Here is a 6,324-nt window from a genome sequence, read left to right as displayed (position 1 = left end):
AGCAGCACAGAGATCTTGCGCCTCCAGATGCAAAAATCACCGGTGCCGTCGAATTTGTCGATGTCAACCCTCATCGCTGCGAGTGGATTCCACTGCACAGGGTTTTCTGAGGTTCTTGATGTGTGCATTGACGCCAAGGGATTTGTGAGATCGATTCTCGAATCTGATGGCGATAGAGATACGCCTTGATCTACCTGTTCTTGATTCGAGCCCTACGTGTCTTCCAGTGTTGCGATTCAAGAGGATCTTCGAGTCCACGAAGATCACCAAAACGAGTTGTCTGAGAAGGAACAAGCTCTGATACCACTGTTATAAAGATCGACCACTACTCAGATACAAATTCAAGATAACTTGAATAACACGCAACCAACACACACAAATTAACAGGAAATTAAAAGAGAAATAAAAGGAACAAAGAACACCGGATTTTATCGAGGTTCGGCGTTAACAAGCCTACATCCCCGCGAACTCCTTCAGATCAAGGGCGTTCGATTTGCACTAATCTTCAAGCAACAAATAATCAATCCGATTACAACTCTTCACCGAGAGCAACAACGAAAAACTCACAATCTCTCAAGAACTTGGCTTTTCCAGAGAATCTCACTCAATGCCTTTTTCTTATAGTGAATTTTTCGATCTATCATTCACTCTCTAGCTATCTCTATTTATTACATCAGCACAAGTACATAATACCGGGTAGATACATAAAAACAAAAATAACCGTCTAGACCTCCTAGCATGAACCTCAGCCGTTGATGATCTCTTAATCTTGGCCACTCAGATGACCACGTCAACAAGTGACTTGAGCATGATCTTCAGCCTGGAGATTCACCTGGACGCCGTAGATGCCGCTGATCTTGGTGACTTGTACTGCAAGGCAACAGTTGGAGCTGTACCTTCAAAGGTTGTAGATGCCGCTGATCTTACATAGCCGAGACGAGATATGGGGATTTCAAAGGCTGTTGTTTGGTGTATCGTTGCCATGTTGATGTGCTCGTTATTGGCGGGACCCACAATGGGGAAGCGAATCGGGAATGGTGTAATAGGTTGGAATAGAAACAACTGCAAAGGCAAACAGTGCGTTTCGCCTCCAACTAACGACTACCAAAGAGGTTGTCTAAAAACCCACAATTGTCGTTCCCCACCCGGTCAAAAACCCAAAGCCCAAAGTCCACCCGAAAATCGTCACTAGACTGCCTAAAACCCATCTTGTACTAATCTTTATTCCTAAAGAAGAGAAATTTTTTTTTTTTTTTTTTTTTTTTTTTTTTTTTGCAGCTTAACAACTATAACAGTTGTGACACAGTTGTGGGACAGTTTTTTTTAATTTGATTTGTAATTCTCTTGCTATTTAATGACAAATTTGAAAACGCACATTTTGATGCATTCATATTGTATTGTTGAATTGAAATTTTGATTAGTTGTAAATTGTGTTACTGTAATCTGATTTAATATTGTCCGTTTATAGTTAAAACTCAAAATGAAAGCCTGTCACATAAACATAATTAGCCAAAGATAATTTAAAACGTTGAAGCCATCTTTAATGGTCGAAGGACAAGAATTCCCATGTCGTCCAAGAATTCTGATCGGATTCTAATATAAATTGCTTCAACCCGAGATATCGCGAAAAATTGACTCTCTTCGACACACTTCGCAGCCAGGAAGATATGGCCCTTTGCTCAGTGCTAAATTTTGGAATCATTTAGCAACGTTGAAATCAATTTTTATTTTTCATCAAGGTGCGGTCCTATGGGATGGTAGAAAAATAATTCATATGCATACAACTCGAATTCAAGAGTATTTTAGTCCGTTCAGAGAAGAACAAAAAAAGGGTATTTTAGACCGTCAATGCATATTTTTATTTTGACTTTTAGGTATATAACTCGAATTTAGTGTGTTATTGGTCATGTGTTTCTAAAATATCTCATGATCTAATCTAAACCTGGCCTAGCGGGATCTCCCGAGTCTCCCGCTACCGCCAGTGATCCCCTCCCGTTATTTGATCAAACGGGAGTCCCGTCCCGTTATGTAATGGGACGGGAGCGGGATTTCGCCTAACGGGAAGTCGGGACCCCGTTAGGTGTAAAAAAAAAATAAAAAAATAACGTTTTAAAATAATTTAAATAATTAGATAGAAGGATGTAATTGAAAGGAATTTAAATTAAGTGGGTAGAAATGAAGATTTAAATGAAGTTAAATAATTATATACAAGGACGTAATTGAAAAGATTTTGAAGTAAATGTGTAGAAAAATAATAAAAAAAATGTGAAATTAAATATGGGCCTCCTAAAAAACCTCACCGACCCCTAAAAAGGTGCGACGGCGAGGAAAAAGAGCACCCCTTTCCTCGTTAATTATTTGAAAATTTATCTCGGACAAGGGCCGGGATATCCCTTAGTTATACAAGTTAGTCTAACCATTTATGTTTACATTTGCGAAATCAACTTCAAAATCGTCAAGAATATCGAAGCACATGAATGTTTCTTGTGCTCGATTTCTATGTTGAATCCAATCTTTACCGCACGTCAATGCTTCGACCATCTCCGGTTTCAAGCTACATCTTCTATCGTCGATGATGCGGCTCGCGCTACTAAAAGCCGCCTGATGACACGGTTGAAACAGGGATGGTGAGGATGTCTTGTGCCATAGATGACAAGACCGGGAACCTCCTCGCATTCTGTCTCCACCAAACCAAGAGGTCGATGGCTTCGTCATCCGTCCTGACCCAATCGTTCCGATCGTACTCTTGGATTTAGGAGTCGAAGACGGTTAGACCCAAGGCCGGACCGAGTGGTCTCGCCTCGACTCGAGCGTGTCAGACTCGGTATCCCGAGTTGTCCCTTAGCTGTGAATGTCCCTTGAGTCCGTCCAAACACCTCCAAATGAGGAACCTGGAGGGTGAATGGGGGTGTGACCGCGCCAAAGGTTGGCTGCCTACGTACCCTTTAGTCGGGATTAGGTCATGACGTAGTTCAGGGGCAAGTGTCGTGGCTGGATCGCGAGCGCCGGGTCGGCTGGATCTGCAGCGTCGGTCGGGATGAAAGCTTCGGCGAGCACCCGAGTCGGCCTACGCGCGCCGGGGCCGAACAGGTCTGTAGCGCCGGCGGGGGTCGAGGTTTCGTCGGGCGTTGAGGCTGGATCGCAAGCGCCGGGTCGGCTGGATCTGCGGCGTCGGTCGGGATGAAAGCTTCGGCGAGCACCAGAGTCGGCCTACGCGCGCCGGGGCCGAACAGGTCTGCAACGCCGGCGGGGGTCGAGGCTTCGGCGGGCGTCGAGGCTGGATCGCGAGCGCCGGGTCGGCTGGATCTGCGGCGTCGGTCGGGATGAAAGCTTCGGCGAGCACCAGAGTTGGCCTACGCGCGCCGGGGCCGAACAGGTCTAACACGCCGGCGGGGGTCGAGGCTTCGGCGGGCGTCGAGGTTGGATCGCGAGCGCCGGGTTGGCTGGATCTGCGGCGTCGGTCGAGATGAAAGCTTCGGCGAGCACCAGAGTCGGCCTACGCGCCTCGGGGCCGAACAGGTCTGCAGCGCCGGCGGGGGTCGAGGCTGAATCCGAGCGCCGGGTCGGCTGGATCTGCGGCGTCGGTCAGGATGAAAGCTTCGGCGAGCACTAGAGTCGGCCTACGCGCGCCGGGGTCGAACAGGTCTGCAGCGCCGGCGGGGGTCGAGGCTTCGGCGGGCGTCGAGGCTGGATCGCGAGCGCCGGGTCGGCTGGATCTGCGGCGTCGGTCGGGATGAAAGCTTCGGCGAGCACCAGAGTCGGCCTACGCGCGCCGGGGCCGAACAGGTCTGCAGGGCCGGCAGGGGTCGAGGCTTCGGCGGGCGTCGAGGCTGGATCGCGAGCGCCGGGTCGGCTGTGTTCGTGGCTTCGGAATCTCTGAGAATGAGAAATCGAGGAGAATTCACTTCAGGCGAAAGATGGCATCAAGAGAAGCAGAGAGAAGTCTCAAGTTGTTTCTCAGAAGGAATGGTCGTGTTTTCCCTTCAATGAGAAGGGCTATTTATAGTGGTTGGAGGTTGTGTGTTGAGGGACTTGGTGGGTTCCAGCCGAGATGGCTTCAAGAGTGATGAAGAAAATGCTGAGCTCATTCGTGTGGATAAGCTGAGGTCATTGGTGTGGAGAGGAACAAATAAGCTGAGGTCATTGGTGTGGAGCGGTTGGCGTTGGGATGATATTATGGGTTGGTACTTTTCCTTTTTGGCCCTTGGCATGGCAGAGATTTTTCCTTTTCGGTCCTTGGCAGGGCTGGGATTGCCTTCACAATTTTTGGGTTGGACTTCCTCCTGGAGGTCGAATCTGGTCTGGAGGTCGAGCTGAGGCCGAGGTCAATCTGAGGCCGAGGTCGAACTCATGAGGCCGAGGTCGAGCCGAGGCCGAGGTCGAGCTCATGAGGCCGAGGTCGAGCTCATGAGGCCGAGGTCGAGCTGAGGCCGAGGTCGAGCTCATGAGGCCGAGGCCGAGCTGAGGCCGAGGTCGAGCTCATGAGGCCGATGTCGAGCTCATGAGGCCGAGGTCGAGATGAGGCCGAGGTCGAGCTCATGAGGCCGAGGTCGAGCTGAGGCCGGGGTCGAGCTCGCCTGGAGGTTGAGGCCGAGGTCGAGCTCATGAGGCCGAGGTCGAGCTCACCTGGAGGTCGAGGTCGAGCTCATGAGGCCGAGGCCGAGCTCATGAGGCCAAGGTCGAGTTGAGGACGAGGTCGAGCTCGCCTGGAGGTTTGAGGCCGAGGTCGAGCTGAGGCCGAGGTCGAGCTGAGGCCAAGGTCGAGCTGAGGCCGAGGTCGAACTCATGAGGCCGAGGTCGAGCTCATGAGGTCGAGGCCGAGCTGAGGCCGAGGTCGAGCTCGCCTGGAGATCGAGGTCGAGCTCATGAGGCCAAGGTCGAGCTGAGGACGAGGTCGAGCTCGCCTGGAGGTCGAGCTCGCCTGGAGGTTGAGGCCGAGGTCGAGCTCATGAGGCCGAGGCCGAGCTGAGGCCGAGGTCGAGCTCATGAGGTCGAGGTCGAGATGAGGCCGAGGTCGAGCTCATGAGGCCGAGGTCGAGCTCATGAGGCCGAGGCCGGGCTCATGAGGCCGAGGTCGAGCTCATGAGGCCAAGGCCGAGCTCATGTGGCCGAGGTCGAGCTGAGGCCGAGGTCGAGCTCATGAGGCCGAGGCCGAGCTGAGGCCGAGGTCGAGCTCAAGAGAGGCCGATGTCGAGCTGAGGCCGAGGCCGAAGTCGAGCTCACGAGGCCGAGGTCGAGATGAGGCTGAGGTCGAGCTCATGAGGCTGAGGTCGAGCTGAGGCCGAGGTCGAGCTCATGAGGCAAGGTCGAGCTCGCCTGGAGGTCGAGCTCGCCTGGAGGTTGAGGCCGAACTCATGAGGCCGAGGTCGAGTTGAGGCCGAGGTCGAGCTCATGAGGCCGAGGCCGAGCTGAGGCCGAGGTCGAGCTCACTTGGAGGTCGAGGTCGAGCTCATGAGGCCGAGGCCGAGCTCCTGAGGCCAAGGTCGAGCTGAGGACGAGGTCTAGCTCGCCTGGAGGTCGAGCGTGCTTAGGGGTCGAGCTCGCCTGGAGGTCGAGCCTACCTGGGGGTCGAGCTCGTCTGGAGGTTGATCCTGCCTGGAGGTCGAGCTCGACTTGTCTTAATCCCGGGCTCTGCTCTTTGGGCCGGGGTCGCCATGCACCCTTGGTTGAGTTGGGCCTTGATGTTTTTTGAATGGGGAAAAATCCCACACAACAGGGACCGTGCGCCGGTTGCGCTCGACCTCGTCTGACTTGTCCCAGCTTCTTGTTGTTGATGTGATGGGCTGTACGCGGGCGCGTTGACGAAGACATTCGTGTATTGGTGTCTTCTCGGATAGTGCGTCTGTGATTGAGATGGTTGTGCTTGGTATTGCGGTAGGAGTTTCGCCTCGTATACCTTGAAAAGATAAAAAAAAAAGCTTCCACGATCCTCGAGAGATCAAGTGCAATGTAATCTTGGTCCACAAAATGGTTTCTAATGTACTTCAGAAATTTTTTTAAACCACCAATTTTACATCGGACGTCTAGAATGGCTCCAAAACCGTATAATAATGGAACCTTTCCAGCCCCCCAATATTTTAAAAACTTGGCTGTCATTGCTTGAATAGAATCTTGAAAAATTGTTACGTTTTTATATTTATCAAGATGCACAGCAATTGCGGTCATAGTATGAAGACCGAGAAAAGAAGTAGGAGTGTAAACAACAGAGAGATAACAAGTTTCTTTGTAAAAAATGTCGAGAAAAGAAACAAATGATTCAGCCATCCTAATATCATATTCGGATATAGCGTTTTCGCCATGTTCGCTATTAATGTAAGAAACTAA

Source organism: Urtica dioica, chromosome 8 (genome assembly GCF_054948205.1).
Source record: "Urtica dioica subsp. dioica isolate 48M chromosome 8, U.dioica_male_clone48M_v1_H2, whole genome shotgun sequence".
Lineage (NCBI taxonomy): Eukaryota > Viridiplantae > Streptophyta > Magnoliopsida > Rosales > Urticaceae > Urtica > Urtica dioica.
Note: the sequence above shows the minus strand (reverse complement) of the source record.